The 19285-nt window shown below is 50.8% G+C and overlaps 1 long non-coding RNA gene across 4 annotated transcripts in view; it reads left to right on the forward strand.

Moving 5' to 3' along the window:
- LOC141240607 (uncharacterized) overlaps positions 1-19285 on the forward strand; it is a 173562-nt gene that overhangs the window by 81063 nt on the left and 73214 nt on the right. For all 4 annotated transcript variants that reach the window (XR_012305791.1, XR_012305790.1, XR_012305792.1 and 1 more), the window contains 2 exons: positions 3763-3874; positions 5224-5335. This is a non-coding gene — a long non-coding RNA (uncharacterized lncRNA). The remainder of the gene's footprint in view (positions 1-3762; positions 3875-5223; positions 5336-19285) is intronic.

Consider the following 19285-nt stretch of genomic DNA (forward strand, 5'->3'; position numbering starts at 1 on the left):
AAGGAAATGTGACTTAAATATGAGTGTCTGAGCAAAGGGTGTGAATACTTATGACCATGTAATATTTCAGTTTTTCTTTTTTAACAAATTTGCAAACATTTCTACATTTCTGTTTTTTTTCAGTCAAGATGGGATGCAGAGTGTACTTTAATGAGAAAAAAATGAACTTTTAGAATTTACCAAATGGCTGCAAAGAGTGAAAATGTTAAAGGGTCTGAATACTTTCTGTACCCACTGTACAGTCTTCAGAGAGAAGAACCTGCTGAATGCACCATCTTCTCTGTGGTGCAGCCTCCACTCCTCTGGGGCACGACTGCAGAGCTGGCTCCTGTCTTACTATAATTACAGGCAGTGGCGTACCGCCAATGGCAGCAGACCACGCAACTGCTATGGGGCCCATGAGTCTTCGGGGCCCCATAGTAGTCCAGCTTCTCCCTGCACACGGCACGAAGGGAGCGATTTCTGCAGCTCCGCTGCTGACAGGAGAAGAATAGCAGCAGAGCTGGAGGGATCCATCCTCTGCTTTCTCCCTGACCCAGGCGTGCGCAGCTTGATGACGTCATCATGCATGGCGCTCCTGGGTTAGGCAGAATACTGCCGCAACCATGAGGATGCTGCAGGGGACCGAGCTGAGGTAAGTTGTTGTTTTTCGTTTTGTTTTACTGAAACGTTGGGGAAGGGAGGTAGTGGAGAGCAATTATGGGATGGTGGGGCTGGGGAGAGGAATAATGGGGCTGATTGGTCTGGGGAGAGCAATGATGGGATGGTGGGGTTGAGGAGAGCAATAATGGGGCTGGCGAAAGGAATGATGGGATGGTGGGGCTGCGAAGAGCAATAATGGGGCTATAGGGGCTAGGGAGAGCAATGATGGGGCTGGGAGAGCAATGATGGAGCTGGGGAGAGCAATGATGGAGCTGGGGAGAGCAATGATGAGACTGATGGGGCTGAGGAGAGCAATAATGGGGCTGATGGGGCTGGGGAGAGCAATGATGGGGCTGATGGGGCTTGGGAGAGCAATGATAGGGCTGGGGAGAGCAATGGTGGCATGGTGGGGCTTTGGAGAGCAATAATGGGGCTGGGGAGAGGAATGGTGGGACTGGAGAGAGCAATATTGGGGCTGGGGAGAGGAATGATGGAATGGTGGGGCTGGGGAGAGCAATAATGAGGCTGATGGGGCTGGGGAGTGGAATGCTGGGGCTGTGAAGAGCAATAATGGGGTTGATTGGTCTGGAGAGAGCAATGATGGGACGGTGGGGTTGAAGAGAGCAATAATGGGGCTGGGGAAAGGAATGATGGGATGGTGGGGCTGGGAAGAGCAATAATGAGGCTGATTGGGCTGGGGAGAGCAATGATGGGATGGTGGGGTTGGGGAGAGCAATAACGGGGCTGGGGATAGGAAAGATTGTGCTGATGGGGCTGGGAAGAGCAATAATGGGGCTTTTGGGAGCTAGAGAGAGCAATGATGGGGCTGGGGAGAGCGATGATGGGACTGGGGAGAGCAATGATGGAGCTGGGGAGAGCAATGATGAGACTGATGGGGCTGGGGAGAGCAATAATGGGGCTGATGGGACTGGGGAGAGCAATCATGGGGCTGGGTAGAGCAATGATGGGGCTGGGGAGAGCAATTATGGGGCTGATGGGGCTTGGGAGAGCAATGATAGGGCGGGGAGAGCGATGATGGCATGGTGGGGCTGGGGAGTGCAATATTGGGGCTGGGGAGAAGAATGATGGGATGGTGGGGCTGGGGAGAGCAATAATGGGGCTGGGGGTGGAATGATGGGGCTGCTGGGGCTGTGAAGAGCAATAATTGGGCTGATTGGTCTGGGGAGAGCAATGATGGGACGGTGGGGTTGAAGAGAACAATAATGGGGCTGGGGAAAGGAATGATGGGATGGTGGGGCTAGGAAGAGCAATAATGGGGCTGATTGGGCTGGGGAGAGCAATAATGGGGCTGTAGGTGTTAGTGAGAGGAATGATGTGGCTGGGGAGAGCAATGATGGAGATGGGGAGAGCAATGATGTGACTGATGGGGCTGGGGAGAGCAATAATAGGGCTGGAGAGAGCAATGATGGAGCTGATGGGGATGGGGGAGCAATGATGGGGCTGATTGGGCTTCGGAGAGCAATGATGCAGCTGGGGAGAGCAATGATGGGGATGGTGGGGCTGGGGAGAGCAATGATGGGGCTGGGGAAAGCAATGATGGGATGGTGGGGCTGGGGAGAGCAATGATGGGATAGGGAGGAATGGGGAAAGCAATGATGGGGCTGGGGGCTGAGGAGAGCAATGATGGGAATAGAGGCAATGGGGAGAGCAGTGATGGGGCTGTAGAGAGCAATGATGGTGATGTTGGGGCTGGAGAGAGCAATTATTGGTATAGTGGGGACGAGGAGAGCAATGACGGGTTGCTGGGAGAGAGCAATGATTGGGATGCTGGGAGATAGCAATGATGGGGTGCTGGGAGAGAGCCATGGTGGGGGTGCTGGGAGAGAGCAATGATGGTGCTTGGAGAGAGCAATGACGGGGGTTGCTGTGAGACAGCAGTGACGGGGTGCTGGGAGAGAGCAATAATGGGGTTGCTGGGAGAGAGCAATGACGTTGGTGCTGGGAGAGAGCAATGATAGGGGTGCTGGGACAGAGCAATGACGGGGTACTGTTAGAAAGCAATGACAGGGGTGCTGGGAGAGCAATGATGGGGTGCTGGGAGAGCAATGATTGAAATGTTGGGAGAGAGCAATGACGGGGGTGCTGGGAGAGAGCAATGACGGGGGTGCTGGGAGAGAGCAATGATGGAGGTGCTGGGACAGAGCAATGAAGGGAGTGCTGGGACAGAGCAATGATTGGTGTGCTGGGAGAGCGCAATGATGGAGGTGCTGGGACAGAGCATTGATGGGGTGCTGGGAGAAAGCAATGATGGGGTGCTGGGAGAGCAATGATGGGGTGCTGGGAGAGGAATGATTGAAGTGCTGGGAGAGACCAATGACGGGGGTGCTGGGAGAGAGCAATGATGGAGGTGCTGGGACAGAGCAATGATGGGTGTGCTGGGACAGAGCAATGATGGGTGTGCTGGGACAGAGCAATGATGGGTGTGCTGGGACAGAGCAATGATGAAGGTGCTGGGACAGAGCAATGATGGAGGTGTTGGGAGAGTGCAATGATGGGGGTGCTGGGAGAGAGCAATGATGGGGGTACTGGGAGAGAGCAATAATGGGGGAGCTGGGAGAGAGCAATGATGAAGGTGCTGGGGCAGAACAATAATGGGGTGCTGGGACAGAGCAATGATGGAGGTGTTGGGAGAGAGCAATGATGGGGGTGCTGGGAGAGAGCAATGATGGGGGTGCTGGGAGAGCAATGATGGGGGTGCTGGGAGAGAGCAATGATGGGGGTGCTGGAAGAGAGCAATGATGGGGGTGCTGGAAGAGAGCAATGATGGGGGTGCTGGGACAGAGCAATGATGGGGGTGCTGGGACAGAGCAATGATGGGGGTGCTGGGACAGACCAATGATGGGGGTTTCACTTTACTGGTACTGTAAAGCCTTATATATTTTCCGTGTGAACGTAACCTTTCAGTTAATTGAGTCACAGAGACTGAATAATTGATATAATTGGGCGGCGGAGATTATAGTTAATGGCGAGCATAGTGCTGCTTATCACGTTATATTTTGATTACTAAGTGGCTAATAGTATATTAATGGGTGGGTGGTACATATCTGTATTCAGGGGAGCATGTATGTATACAATATATGTGACCTTGTTATTTTCTAGGCTGGAGATCATCGTGACAAGATGAGTCGTGGCTGGGAGATGTCGACATGAAGGTCTGACCAGATGGAGAAGAAGCAGCAGAAACAGACTCTGATCATATGAGACGTCAGCGGTAAGTGCCTGGATGTAAATATTATTCTGTATCTGCACTGTTTGACTTGGAGTGATAATGTTATCTGTAAAATCCCTTAGGCTGCATTCTCACATTTGTGTGAAATGTTCGTGTGCTGCCAGATTTTTTCATCGGATGGTCCACGGACTCGTACAGTTTTATAAATCCATTCACACATCCATGAAAATCACTGATCTGAGAATGAGATCTGTGAGGGTCAGATAATGTTCTGTTCAGATCCGAATTTGAGGATTAGAATAGGACATGCTCAATGAGTCTGTAAAAGCGGGCAGCACACCGACACTGCACACAGATGCAGGAATGTAGCCAAATTATGTATAGCATACGCCCTTAGTATATAGTGTACTCACTTATTATGTATAGCATACTCCCTTAGTATATAGTGTACTCACTTATTATGTATAGCTTCGTCCTTAGTTATATAGTTTCCTCTTTTATTATGTATAACACCCTCCCTTATTATGTACCATTATCTCTAGCTCTAGGGGGTCACAGTTGGGAAATCATACTGTGTTGGGGTCAGCAAACTTTGCTCTGTGAGTTGAGGTGGGGTACAGTAGGGTCATTATACTGCGCGTGTGAAGGAATTCACCATGGGGGTATCATACTGTGTTTGGGGTGCACTTTTTTTGGCATCACACTTTATGGGGCAAGAAAAGAGAAATCTAGGACTTCAGCAGGAGGAAGAGCAATGATGGAGGTGCTGGGACAGAGCAATGATGAAGGTGTTGGGAGAGAGCAATGATGGGGGTGCTGGGAGAGAGCAATGATGGGGGTGCTGGGAGAGAGCAATGATGGGGGTGCTGGGAGAGAGCAATGATGGGGGTGCTGGGAGAGAGCAATGATGGGGGTGCTGGGAGAGAGCAATGATGGGGGTGCTGGGAGAGAGCAATGATGGGGGTGCTGGGAGAGAGCAATGATGGGGGTGCTGGGAGAGAGCAATGATGGGGTGCTGGGAGAGAGCAATGATGGGGGTGCTGGAAGAGAGCAATGATGGGGGTGCTGGGACAGAGCAATGATGGGGATCCTAGAGAGAGCAATGATGGAGGTGCTAGGAGAGAGCAATGATGGGGGTTTCACTTTACTGGTACTGTAAAGCCTTATATATTTTCCGTGTGAACGTAACCTTTCAGTTAATTGAGTCACAGAGACTGAATAATTGATATAATTGGGCGCCGGAGATTATAGTTAATGGCGAGCATAGTGCTGCTTATCACGTTATATTTTGATTACTAAGTGGCTAATAGTATATTAATGGGTGGGTGGTGCATATCTGTATTCAGGGGCGCATGTATTTATACAATTTATGTGACCTTGTTATTTTCTAGGCTGGAGATCATCGTGACAAGATGAGTCGTGGCTGGGAGATGTCGACATGAAGGTCTGACCAGATGGAGAAGAAGCAGCAGAAACAGACTCTGATCATATGAGACGTCAGCGGTAAGTGCCTGGATGTAAATATTATTCTGTATCTGCACTGTTTGACTTTGAGTGATAATGTTATCTGTAAAATCCCTTAGGCTGCATTCTCTTATTTGTGTGAAATGTTCGTGTGCTGCCAGATTTTTTCATCGGATGGTCCACGGACTCGTACAGTTTTATAAATCCATTCACACATCCTTGAAAATTCACGGATGTGAGAATGAGATCTGTGAGGGTCAGATAAAGTTCTGTTCAGATCCGAATTTGAGGATTAGAATAGGACATGCTCAATGAGTCTGTAAAAGCGGGCAGCACACCGACACTGCACACAGATGCAGGATTGTAGCCAAATTATGTATAGCATACTCCCTTAGTATATAGTGTACTCACTTATTATGTATAGCATACTCCCTTAGTATATAGTGTACTCACTTATTATGTATAGCTTCGTCCTTAGTTATATAGTTTCCTCTTTTATTATGTATAACACCCTCCCTTATTATGTACCATTATCTCTAGCTCTAGGGGGTCACAGTTGGGAAATCATACTGTGTTGGGGTCAGCAAACTTTGCTCTGTGAGTTGAGGTGGGGTACAGTAGGGTCATTATACTGCGCGTGTGAAGGAATTCACCATGGGGACATCATACTGTGTTTGGGGTGCACTTTTGTTGGGATCACACTTTATGGGGCAAGAAAAGAGGAATCTAGTACTTCAGCAGGAGGAAAATTACTATGTAAAGGATGGAAAGTTGTGAGATCTACTCTTCTGTGACCCCCACAATTATTTATATTTTTTGGGGGAGGGGGGGTGCCCAGTTAGAACTTCTGCTACAGGGCCCCATGATTCCTATGTACGCCCCTGATTACAGGGCTGGAGGGGGAGAGCGGCGCTATAATATACAGAGGGGTGGGCAGAGAGAGCAGTGGCCATGCTGTAAGCAGCCTCTCTGCTCTGCTGGAGGCTAGAACCTCCTCTCCTTCTCTAACAGAGCAGACAGTGAGGCATCCTTTGTGCAGAACAACACAACTTTTTCAGAGGTGGATACCTTCTCCTGACTCCTGGGCCCCCTGTCTCACGGCCCCCATAGCAGCAGCGTAGTCTGCCACTATGGGCCATATGCCAGTGCCCTCCAACAAGAATTGAAAGACTCTTGTCTGGCTACAAAAAGCATTTACACGCTGTGATAATTTCAAAAGGGGGTGCTACTAGGAACTAACCATGCAGGGTGCCCAAACTTTTGCATTGACCCATTTTCCTTTTTGTAATTTTTAAAATGTAAAAGATGAAAATATATATTTTTTCCTAAAATACAAATGCAATGTGTCATCTTTAACTTTAGCCCTTTTAGAGATCATTTCATCTTCAACTTGCTTAACTGTTCACAATAACAGTAATTTTGACCAAGGGTGCCCAAATTTTTACACGCCACTGTAATTTATACTAATCCATAGAAGACTCTCATAGTGATACCTATCATGGTTGTGTCTTACTGCAGGTGGGAAACCCTACTGGAATAAACAAGCCATGTCTAAATGCCTGTGTGGTTTACCAGGGAACAATCCCGTTAGGTCATGTTCCCACAAAATAAAAATATCCTTAACGGTCCAAGCAAAGTGAATACAATTTCATGAAAACTGCCCACTGTACATCTATAACCTCAGCTGAAATGTGCATATTTTGGTGCATTTTTTCTCTACAGTCATCTATGGGGATCTTGAAAAAAACACAGTTGAGTTTTGCAGTTGTGCAGTTTTTCTGTACCAAAAATGCATTGAAAATGCTGATTCAAATAAAGAGGAAAATGCAGCAAAAAAATGCAATAAGACAAAATTGTTATTGAGTATTTTGGTGTGGACACCTGTAGAAGACGTCGCTAAAAAGCAGCAGGAAAAAAAGGCACAAAAATCACTACGTATGAAGCAAAACCTGCAATGACCCATGTCCCTTTATTTGTATTATAACTGAGGCACTTATGACAGAGATTTTTCTGGAATGAGACTAGTGATGAGTGAGCACTAAAATGCTCGGGTGCTCGATGCTCGGGTCCAGCAAATTGGAATGCTCGGGTGCTCGACCAGAGCAATGAGCCCAATATAAACTCAAGCATTTTTCCGGTGACTACCCCCAGCGGTCTGCAGAGGGCCTAAAACTTGCACAAATTGATGGGAACAGTGCTCAAATGACATGGGAACAGCATGGGGAAGACACCTGGAAGCATTTCTGACTCCCATGTCACTGCTGTCAACAATGTTGTCAGAGCTATTACGCCACTTTTACGGACTCACAATAAAACATACAAAAACTAAACCAAAATGGATTTTCCTGGGAAATATGTTAAGGAACATCCTTTCCAGGAAAATGACTTGTATATAAGGCAAAATGAATAACCAAAAACAAAATGCTCCTCCACACCTTGAGCTATGTTCACATGTAGCGTTTTTGATGCGTTTTTGCACTTTTGCATTGCTTTCAACCAAGACATATGCATTCACCGGGAAATGTCATTTTAACATTGGCCATGTGGTGTGTGAGACATGATCAGACACATCCTGTTTCATTTTTGGACTCTGAAAGTCCCAAAGCCTATTTTTATAGGGCCAGCAGTCGGCCCTCGCTATTATTAGAGAGCCATCAGCCGGCTATGCTTTGTTGTTCCCATTATTAACGAGTGGGTCTCCTATACAGTTATTGAAGGGGCTGCCAAAAATTTGGAGGAACTCCAATGCCCCTTGCTAGAGACGTAGAGGCCAGAGAGCCTCCTAAAAACAATCTTCCCATTGTTAGGAAGTGGGTCTCTCATAGTGTTTGCCTATGCAGTGAATGCAAAAGCTGGCAAAAATTTGGAGGCACTCCAATGCCCCTTGGAGGAGACGTAGAGGTCAAAGAGCCTCCTAAAAACAATGTTTATTAGGAAGTGGGTCTCCCATAGTGTTTTCCTATGCAGTGAATGCAAAAGCTGCTAAAAATTTGGAGGCACTCCAATGCCCTTTGCAAGAGACGTAGAGGTCAAAGAGCCTCCTAAAAACAATGTTCCTATTATTAGGACGTGTGTTTCCCATAGTGTTTTCCTAAGCAGTGAATGCAAAAGTTGCCACAAATTTGGAGGAACTTGCAAGACACGTAGAGGAGGTGATATGGTAGATATGGTGGTGAATGTTATGGTGATAGAGGATGAGGAGAAGGCAGAGAACAAGAGCAAATAGACAATATCAGGAAGCGTATACCCATGTATAGGTGTGAAGAGGTGCATGGGAATAGACCTCCCAAAAAAAGACACTGGATTTGAGTTTATGTTACACTGCTAGCTATCATTCGGTCGTGTTGAGAAGTCTGGCCCAATCCAGCTCTTGTTCATTTTTATAAGAATCAGCCTGTCCGCATTTTCAGTTGACAGGCGGATGTGTTTATCAGTTATAATTCCACCAGTGGCACTAAAAACCAGCTCTGACAAAATGCTAGCGACAGGGCAGGCCAGGACCTCCAAGGCGTAGAGAGCCAGTTCATGCAACGTGTCCAGCTTGGATACCCAATAATTATAAGGCACAAAGGAATCACGGAGGACGTTGGTATGGTCAGCAAGGTATTCCCTCATCATCTTCCCAAACTTTGCACTCCTTGTGAGAGTAGCCCGCGCCTCAAGGCCTGTAAGATGGGAGGGTCTGAAAAAACTGTCCCAGAACTTTGGCAGTGTTCCCCTGCCTCTGCTGGATTGGAGTTGTGTCTCTCTCGTCTGTACTCCTTGGTTGCCAATGAACTGTGACCTCTACCGCCAGCGTTTTCAGATGGGAATTTTTTTAATAATTCCGCAACAAGGGCCTTCTGGTACTGCCCCATTTTAGTAGACCTGCCCGCCTTGGGAATTAGAGATAGAAAGTCCTCATTGTAGCATGGGTCTAGAAGTGTCATTAACCAGTAATGACTGTCATCCAAAATTTGGAAAACGCGAGGGTCATGGGAAAGGCAGTGTAACATAAACTCAGCCATGCATGCCAGATTGCTAACAGGCAAGACTTCTGTGTCCTCACCAAGAGGACGACTGACCATGCTCTCCTCCTCCTCCATGTCCTCAGGCCATCCACGCTAAACAGACGGTATGACAGTTGTGCAGGTAGTACCATCTATAGAGCATGAAATTAGCTCCTCCTCCTAATCTTTCTCATTTTCACCCAGTACACATTGGGATGAGGTGAGGCTGGGCTGTGTGTAATCACCCTGTATGGTTCCTTGCTCCATCTCATCATGCTCCACCTGCAATGCATCCTCTTTGATTGTGAGCAGAGAGTTTCAGAAGACAGAGAAGCAAGATGGTGATGCTAATTATGGTATCATCACCGCTCACCATCTTGGTGGAGTCCTCAAAGTTTTGGAGGATAGTACATATTTTTGACAGGTCTTATGTGTGGAGTCTGAACTGAATACCGATGGCCTTGTTGATGCTGGTAGTCAACAACTGCCCTCTTGTGCTCGCAAATCCTTTCCAACATCTGCAATGTAGAGTTCCAATGCGTGGGGACATCACACATCAGTCGGTGAGCTGGAAACTGCAAACGCTGCTGAAACACGGCAAGGGCAGCGGAAGCTGTAGATGACTTTCTAAAATGGGCACACAGGCGGCGTACTTTGACAAGCAGATCCGGCAGTTCCGGGTAGGTTTTGAGAAACCGCTGAACCACGAGGTTAAGCACTTGAGCCAGGCATGGTACGTGTGTGAGCTCGCCTCGCCTCAGAGCTGCCACCAGGTTCCAGCCATTGTCACACACGACATTGCCTAGCTGTAGGTTCAGCGGTGTCATCCACAGATCTGCCTGCTCTTTCAGAGCTGTCCACAACTCTTCAGTGTTGGGTGGTTTGTCACCTAAGCATATTAGCTTCAGCACATCCTGCTGCCGCTTGGCCCAAGCAATGCTGCAGTGCTTCCATCTTGCGACTGATGTGGTAATTTCAGAGATGGATGCTGAAGAGGAGGAGAAGGTGCAAGAGCTGTAGAATGTGGGGGCAACCCTGATTGACCCAGGGCCCGCAATCCTCAGCGTCGGGAGGACGTGTTCCGTCCCAAAGTCTGACTGGGTCCCGGCTTCCACTATGTTAACCCAGTGTGCTGTCAGTGAGATGTACCGTCCCTACCCACAAGCACTTGTTCACGTGTCCGTGGTTAGGTGGACTTTCCCAGTAACTGCTTTTTTGTGGGCACGGCTAATGTTGAGGGACACATGCTCATGTAATGTGGGGATGGCACACTGTGAGAAATAGTGGCGGCTGGGGACAGAGTACCAAAGGACGGCCGCCGCCATCAGGTTGTGGAAAGCTTCCGTCTTCACAAGCCTAAAAGGCAACATTTCGAGCGCAAGCAGTCACGAAATGTGTGAATTTAGTAGTGTGGCCTGTGGGGCATTGGCTGCGTATTTACACTTGCGTTCCAAGGACTATGGTAGGGACAACTGAATTCTGAGCTGGGACAAGGACATAGACATGCTTGCTGATGGTGCTAGTTGAGAGTGTGCAACAACAGGTGAAGGCTAGGAAGCATCTTCGCATGTGCCATGGACAGAGGATTGACTTGCATGCACAACAGCAGAAGAAGTGTGGCACCCCGGGGGTCTGGTTGCCACAGTAATAGAAATATTACGTCTGAGAGCAAGTGGGAGGTTTCTCTGGTCAGGAGCCCTTAAGCATGCAACATCTCCTGCCCAGATCTGGGTGGGGAGGAATCTGCCCTTATAAACTGGGTCTGGGGCGGGATTAGGGAGTCAGAGCCTGGAGAGGGAGAGTTACAGCAGGAGCTCTGTAGGAGCCAAGAGCTGAAGACCAGGGGCTGGAGCTGAGCAGAGCTCGCCCTGGCAGAAGAATCCAAGTACCAGACACCGGAGTTCGAGGCTGTGGGGACGTATATTCACCCAGCAGCAGAAACCAGCCGGCAGGGGATTCCAGGTCCTCTGGCCATAGAAGCCCGGAAGCTCAACCACAAAGAAGGGACCAGCACCGCCATCGAGGAGCGGAGGCTACCAGAAGGCCCCAAGTCACCAGCCATACGGGTGAGCACCACACGGTATACTCAGGGACGTGGGCTACTTCCACTCGCTTACAGCAAGGTAGCCAGGAAGAGTGCAGATAGATGGGGAGGCCTACAACTCCACCTGGCCAGGGGAATTCCTGCTTGCTCGCAGACTGACCAGGCCCCTTATGCTAGCCAGTACTCCCGGGAGGGTCTGCTTTAATATCATCAGTAAAGACCCTGAACTGCACTGCAAAGACTGAGTCGTTTCTGCTTTCCCACCGCATACAGCACTACTAGTACTGGGACTCCCGTGCACCATCACCCTCATCATCCACATTCCCTGCCCTGAGGCTATACTCTTCCCGTGGGGAGTTATCCCATCTTTTACTGCGCACACCACACCAGCCTCAGCGGACTGCCTCGCACCGGCGGTACACCCTGACCGCAATCCACGGGTGGCGTAGTTGGACAATTAACCTAAAACCCTACAAAATACCGTCATTGGCCTGACCTGGGACCGGGTCACCGCCACGGATACTACAACCCCCCAGAAGCCCGGTTCCGGGTGCCCGTCGGCCCAGGGGGCGAGTCAGCTTTGGCGCAGTCGGCAGGATTTCGTGCCCACAACCACCGGGTACTGCGCGCCTTCAAAAGACTGTCCTACCTGTTCTGGTGAAGGTACCTGCCATCCGGAGCCGTATCCCGCCATCTTCAGCCGTTCCCCGCCATCTTCAGTCGGTTTCCCGCCATCAGACGCCATCTTCAGGACGCCGCGCGGGAAGAAGAGGGGCGTGGACGCCGAAAGCGCGCGAGATCTGAAGCTCCGCCCTACGCACCGACGCTGCGCAAGGTCCTCGAAGGGAGAGAGAGCGACGCTGACGTCATCAGAGCGCGACGCAAGGTCCTCCACCCTGACGATCGTCTGCGGAGCCGCAGCCTACGGAGAAGAAGCAATGGAAGGTAGGCCACACTTAACTAGGGGGGAGGAAGATGACTGACACGGAGGGACCCTCTACCACCTGCGCGGCCGCTGCCGCAGTAATGCCATTTACAATGCCCTATATCCCCAGAGCGGCCTGGCTGCCCCAGTACTCAGGGGAGTCGCATACCCTAAGCGACTTTAAAGAGAGACTGTACAGCCTGTTTGAAGTATACCCCCTGACAGAGGGACAAAAAGTGAGCATATAGATAGGCCAGCTAACCGGGGCAGCCCAACGTGAAGTGAAGTCCTGGTCAGTCGGGGACAAGGAGACTATAAAAGAGATCTTAACCCGGCTGAGGGACACCTTTGACACCCGCACCTCAGCAGTGATCAAAATGAAATTTTATGGGTGCAAGCAGTGGGCCCAAGACAGTATAAGAGACTATGCTCTGAATTTGCAAGAGGCCCTGGGAGCCATTAAACAGGCAGACCCTGACAGTGTGCGGAATGCAGATGAACTGTTGACTGAGCAATTTATTGAGGGTCTGCTGTCCAACACCCACCGAACCCAGTTACGTGCAATGGCCTTGCAGAACCCTGGTTTAGAATTTGCAAAGTTCAAAGACAGCGCCATCCTGGTGCTCCGAGAACCGGCACCGAGTAGCACTGTAACCCACCGGCGCCCTGCTATTACCTATCACCAGGAGGCGGCGCCCTTGTCTGCAGGGCCTGTGGGAGCTGATGCGCAGGCTTTGGATAACAACCCGGCTACAGACTTGCACCACCAGGTCCAAGAACTGACAAAAGCGTAGCCGCGCTAACCAGAACTGTGCAGTCTTTACAGGTCTCTCCTCCAGGAAAGATCCAGCTGGCATCCGGACCGGAGGACGTCCCATGGCACCGACAGAGGAGGATCCCAACGTCCAGAGGAAGACCCAGCGACAGATACAACGAGAACGGACAACCCATCTGCCGCCGCTGCAATCAACCCGGACTTATGGCAAGGTACTGTCATTTAAACGGGCACAACCTGGGGTAGAGGGCCAACCCCCAGGCATAAGATCATCAGGCCCATCGAGCTGGCGTGATAAATACGTAGGGGGGGCGTCCGGTCATGCCTGTGGTACTGGATGGCATTCCTATGAGTGCCCTACTGGACACCGGGTCACAGGTGACTACCATCCCGTACGTGCTCTTTAAGCGGTACTGGAATGACTCGGACATAACCCGCTACCCAGATGACGACCTGAGTATAATCGCCAGCAATTGTCAGCCCGTGCCGCAGGTGGGGTTCAAAGAGGTGACCATTAAGATCGGTAAAGTCGAACTAGCGGCACAAGGACTGATTATTGTGGACATTGACCGTCATGAGAGTCACCCTAGAATAACCTTGGGAACTAACGTGATTGAAAATTGTCTTGCAGAGGTGATTCTCATTTTACAGCAGGTTGCAAAGAACGCCAGTTCCAGCCAGCAGCGTGTCCTCCAAAAAGAAATCCGGGCACTGATGAAGCGGCAACAAGTGAAACTATCTGGTGGTGAGATAGGTAGCGTGAGAATGTGTGACCCATTCCCTATTGCCATGCCCCCAAAAAGCGAGATGATGATCTGGTGCCGGGCAGCTATTGGTCTAAGAGGTAGAAACTACCAAGCAATGGTAGAACCCGTCTACTGAGACAGTAGGCCCACCATTTTGACAGCACGCGGGGTGGTCGATGTACGCCATGGGAGGGTACCTGTCCGCATCATAAATATCGGGGAGAGGGAAGTATACCTGCCCTGGTATGCCACGCTAGCCAAATTGTTCACCATAAAACAAAATTCTGTAAAGGCCGTAGAACCCTTGGTTCCATCTCAACCAGAGGAAGGTAGCGGCTCTAAGAAACAAATGGAGGACTGGTGTCAGCAACTGCATTTGGGTACTGACTCCACTCCCTCACACCAAAAGCAGGGAGTCTACCGGGTGGTTCAGGAGTATGAGAGAGTCTTTAGTAAACACCCACTAGACTTCGGGCGAGTAAAGGGGGTAGACCATCACATCCCCACAGTAGACCATCCGCCCATAAAACAAAGATACCGACCTGTACCCCCTGCACACTATCAGCATGCAAAGGGGATGTTGCGGGACATGAAGGAGGCTGGGGTAATCAGGGACAACTGTAGCCCCTGGGCAGCTCCACTATTTCTAGTGAAAAAGAAGGATAACACAATGAGAATGTGTGTAGACTACAGAAAGGTCAACCGTATCACACACAAAGATGCGTACCCGTTACCTAGAATAGAAGAATCTTTAGCTGCATTAAAAATCTGCTAACTTCTTCTCCACTTTGGATCTTACTAGCAGGTACTGGCAGGTTCCTGGGCAGAGGCAGACAAGGAGAAGACTGCATTCACCACCCCGATGGGTCTCAGCGAATTCAACTGTATGCCGTTCAGGCTCTGCAACGCACCAGGAACCTTCCAGCTGTTGATGGAATGCTGTCTGGGACACCAGAATTTCGAGACGGTCCTGTTATACCTGGACGATGTCATCGTTTATTCCAAAACCTACGAGGACCATCTGAAACACCTGGCAGAAGTGTTTGACGCCCTGGCAAGCTACGGCCTAAAGGTGAAACCCTCCAAGTGTCACCTCCTGAAACCAAAGGTGCAGAACCTGGGACACGTGGTGAGTGCTGACGGAGTGGCTCCTGACCCCGATAAGAACACCGTGATTAAAGACTGGCCAAGACCCTCCAGCATAAAGGAAGTGCGGCAGTTCCTCGGGTTGGTAGGCTACTACCGAAGATTCATTCCCGGTTTCACCAAAATGGCAGCCCCTATGCAGGACCTCCTGATAGGTCAATCCAGGAAGGCCAAAAACCAGAAGCCGCCCTTCAGGTGGGAAAAGCTGGAAGACGAGTCCTTCCGCCAGCTGAAGATGGCCCTCACGGGGGATAAAATCCTGGCGTACCCTGACTACAGCCATCCCTTTATCCTCCACACGGACGTGAGCAACATCGGGCTAGGAGCCGTACTGTCCCAGATCCAGCATTGGAAAGAAAGGGTAATCGCTTACGCCAGCCGAAAACTACGGCCCACGGAGAGAAACCCTGAGAATTATAGCTCATTCAAGCTAGAGTTCCTGGCAGTGGTGTGGGCAGTGACCGAACGTTTCAAGCATTACCTTGCCTCTTCCAAGTTCACCGTGTACACGGATAACAACCCGTTGACACACCTGGACACTGCAAGACTTGGTGCCCTTGAGCAGAGATGAATGGCCCGCCTGTGCAACTATGAATTCACCATCAAATACCGGGCGGGACGCTCAAATGCCAACGCGGATGCCCTCTCCAGAATGCCAAACTTACCGGACGTAGGGAAAGATCTGGAAGAAGTCGATCTCCCTGCGTTCCACCGTCATGGGATTATCCTGTATTCCCACCGTGTAAGGGACAGGCGCTCTGCTACGTTCAATCCCTTACCCCACTACAGCTGGGCGGAGACACAAGACAGTGATCCCGCAGTCCGTCTGGTGAAGGAAATGCTGACACAGGCTGACGCCCGTCTTGATCCAGACGCTCCGGAGGAGACCAAGCAACTGTGGAAGGAGAAAAGTAGACTGTTTCTCTACAAGGAGAAGCTGTGTCGGAGAATGGTCAACTCTAGAACACATGAGCTGGCCTTGCAGGTAGTGGTCCCAAGACGAGACGCGGCTATGGTTCTGGAGGCATACCACGACGGAGCAGGGCACTTCGGATGGAAGAAGCTGGAGTTCCTGTTGCGTGAACGGTTCTACTGGGTAGGCATGAGAGGAGCCATCGAGAGGTGGTGTAGAGACTGTGGCCCGTGCAACCTAAGAAGGAAGGACCGTGCCAGCCAGAAGACTCCCCTGCAGCCCATCATCACCAGGCAGCCACTGGAACTGGTAGCTCTGGACCATGTGAAACTGGCTCCAAGCAAATCTGGGTACGTCTACGCCCTCACCATCGTAGATCACTACTCCCGGTTCCTAGTGGTGGTCCCTGTCAAGGACTTAACGGCTCAAACAGCAGCCAGAGCCTTCCAGCTGCACTTCTGCCGTCCACACGGGTATCCGGAGCAAGTGCTGACGGACCAAGGACCAGCCTTCGAAGCGGAGGTCTTCCAGGAGTTCTGCAATCTGTATGGCTGCAGGAAGATGAGAACAACGCCCTATCACCCTCAGACCAACGGACTATGTGAGAAAATGAACCAGGTGGTGATAGACTTGCTAAAAATGTTGCCCCTGGAAGAACGCAGTCTCTGTCCTGAAAAACTGCCTGATCTGGTGGACTTATATAATCACATCCCCGTAGGTTCTACCAACTGTACCCCGGCTTACCTAATGAGAGCAAGACCTGGTAAGCTGCCTATTGACCTGGATATGGGAGTCCTGACACCTGATGCCACCTCGCCAGAGGCAGACTGGGATACAAAACGGCAGCAGCAGTATCGGAAAGTACAGGAGAGCATCGAGCGGAGTCGGTCTCAAGCAAGAGAAAGGCAAGAGAAGGCTTATAACCAGTATGCTCCCGCTGTTCCCCTGGTACCTGGAGAGCAGGTCTTGAAGAGAAAGAGGCGGCTCCACAAATTGGACGACCAGTGGGAGAAGGACCTGTACACCGTACTGCCCTCAAGCCATGAGAACCCAAAAGTCTGTGTCATCAGTAAGGATGGAGGAGAAACCACAGCCATTGTCTCCAGAGACCACCTGAAGAAGTGTCCCGAGCAGCTACAAAGCCCTGAAGAAGATCAAGAAAACCCTCAACCCGCAGAGGAAAGGGAAGAAATGATCAGTACCGTACTCGGAGACTTTCCCCGGTCCTGGACTCAGATCAACAACGCAGTCGTGGTACCCGTCCTCGCCTTTCTCCAGCCAGCCCCTCAAGGGCCTACAGAGGAACAGGGAGTGTCAGAAGAGCAGCCGGCCCAGGAGGCAGAAGAATTCATACCAGCAGCCCAGGAGAATCAACCCTCTGCTAGTAGTGAGCCTGCCGTGCACCGAGTAAGCCAAAGAGTACGCAGAAAGCTGCCAGACCTACCCGCAACACCTCCTACACCCTGTAGTGCAGAGCCAGATAGTGGGTTACGTAGGTCCACGAGGAGTACTAGAGGACAAATGCCCGCTCGCTGGAGAATCTAAAATGTCATCTGTAAATTGCAAATGTTGAAAATAGTTTATGATTTTGTTACCTGGTTACTAATTATGTTTCTCTAGTTACCCTTCAGGTTTATTTGGACTGACAGGTTATGGACGTTGAATAACCGGAACTACATTGTAGATAGTTGCACCTTGGTGCCTCTTACGAAGATGGCCGCGGAAGAGAAAACCTGTCTGTCATGCCCTCCATGTGGCCCAAAGTAGCTAGCCTCAGCCTTGCAGCCACGCCCAGGGCCAACGTTTGGGGTTTGCTTTGGACAGGTCCCCCTACTCTGTTCCAAGACTTCACCTTGTTGGGTGACATGGACACCCGGTTACGGACACGCCGTGACCTCTAAAGACTAAAGCTTCTTGTAAATATGTTGTTGTATTATTGTTTATACCCTTGTATTTGTGTTTTCTTGAAAATGTGTTTAGTCCCGGAGTACTAAAATTTGCTAGGGGGGAATGTGGCACCCCAGGGGTCTGGTTGCCACAGTAATAGAAATATTACGTCTGAGAGCAAGTGGGAGGTTTCTCTGGTCAGGGGCCCTTAAGCATGCAACATCTCCTGCCCAGACCTGGGAGGGGAGGAATCTGCCCTTATAAACTGGGTCTGGGGCGGGATTAGGGAGTCAGAGCCTGGAGAGGGAGAGTTACAGCAGGAGCTCTGTAGGAGCCAGGGGCTGAAGACCAGGGGCTGGAGCTGAGCAGGGCTCGCCCTGGCAGAAGAATCCAAGTACCGGACATCGGAGTCAGAGGCTGTGGGGACGTATATTCACCCAGCAGCAGAAACCAGCCGGCAGGGGATTCCAGGTCCTCTGGCCATAGAAGCCCGGAAGCTCAGCCACAAAGAAGGGACCAGCACCGCCATCGAGGAGCGGAGGCTACCAGAAGGCCCCAAGTCACCAGCCATACGGGTGAGCACCACACGGTATACTCAGGGACATGGGCTACTTCCACTCGCTTACAGCAAGGTAGCCAGGAAGAGTGCAGATAGACGGGGAGGCCTACAGCTCCACCTGGCCAGGGGAATTCCTGCTTGCTCGCAGACTGACCAGGCCCCTTATGCTAGCAAGTACTCCCGGGAGGGTCTGCCTTAATATCATCAGTAAAGACCCTGAACTGCACTGCAAAGACTGAGTCGTTTCTGCTTTCCCACCTCATACAGCACTACTAGTACTGGGACTCCCGTGCACCATCACCCTCATCATCCACATTCCCTGCCCTGAGGCTATACTCTTCCCGTGGGGAGTTATCCCATCTTTTGCTGCGCACACCACACCAGCCTCAGTGGACTGCCTCGCAGCGGCGGTACACCCTGACCACAGTCCACGGGTGGTGTAGTCGGACAATTAACCTAAAACCCCACAAAATACCGTCATTGGCCTAACCACCATGAGCCACGGGACCGGGTCACCGCCACGGATACCACAACCCCCCAGAAGCGCGGCTCCGGGTGCCTCTCGGCCCAGGGGGCGAGTCAGAAGCAGTGGTGCCACCCACAGACACTGTTCCTGGACCCTGAGGTTCAGCCCACTTAGGGTGCTTTGTTGCCATATGCCTGATCATGCTGGTGGTGGTCAGGCTGGTAGCTTTGCTACCCCTGCTGATGCTGGCCTGGCAGGTGGTGCAAATGACCTTTTTGGGTTTATCAGCAGTGTCATTGAAAAACAACCAGACTCGGGAAGACCTAACAATTGTACTGGCAACTTCCGTTGAGTTGATGTTACAGGGAACGGTTGCCCGCCTTCTGTCTGCTGCCACCACACTGCTTCTTCCTGCCTGTTGGGGTGCTATGCCTCTCTCCCCCTGTGTGCTGCTGTCCTCACTCTGTATGTCCCCCTGTCAGGTTGGGTCAGTTATGATATCATCCGCCACCTCGTCTTTCACTTCCGCACCCTGGTCC

The sequence above is a fragment of the Phyllobates terribilis genome, unplaced genomic scaffold (genome assembly GCF_046119375.1).
Source record: "Phyllobates terribilis strain yellow unplaced genomic scaffold, ASM4611937v1 Scaffold_886__1_contigs__length_569868, whole genome shotgun sequence".
Lineage (NCBI taxonomy): Eukaryota > Metazoa > Chordata > Amphibia > Anura > Dendrobatidae > Phyllobates > Phyllobates terribilis.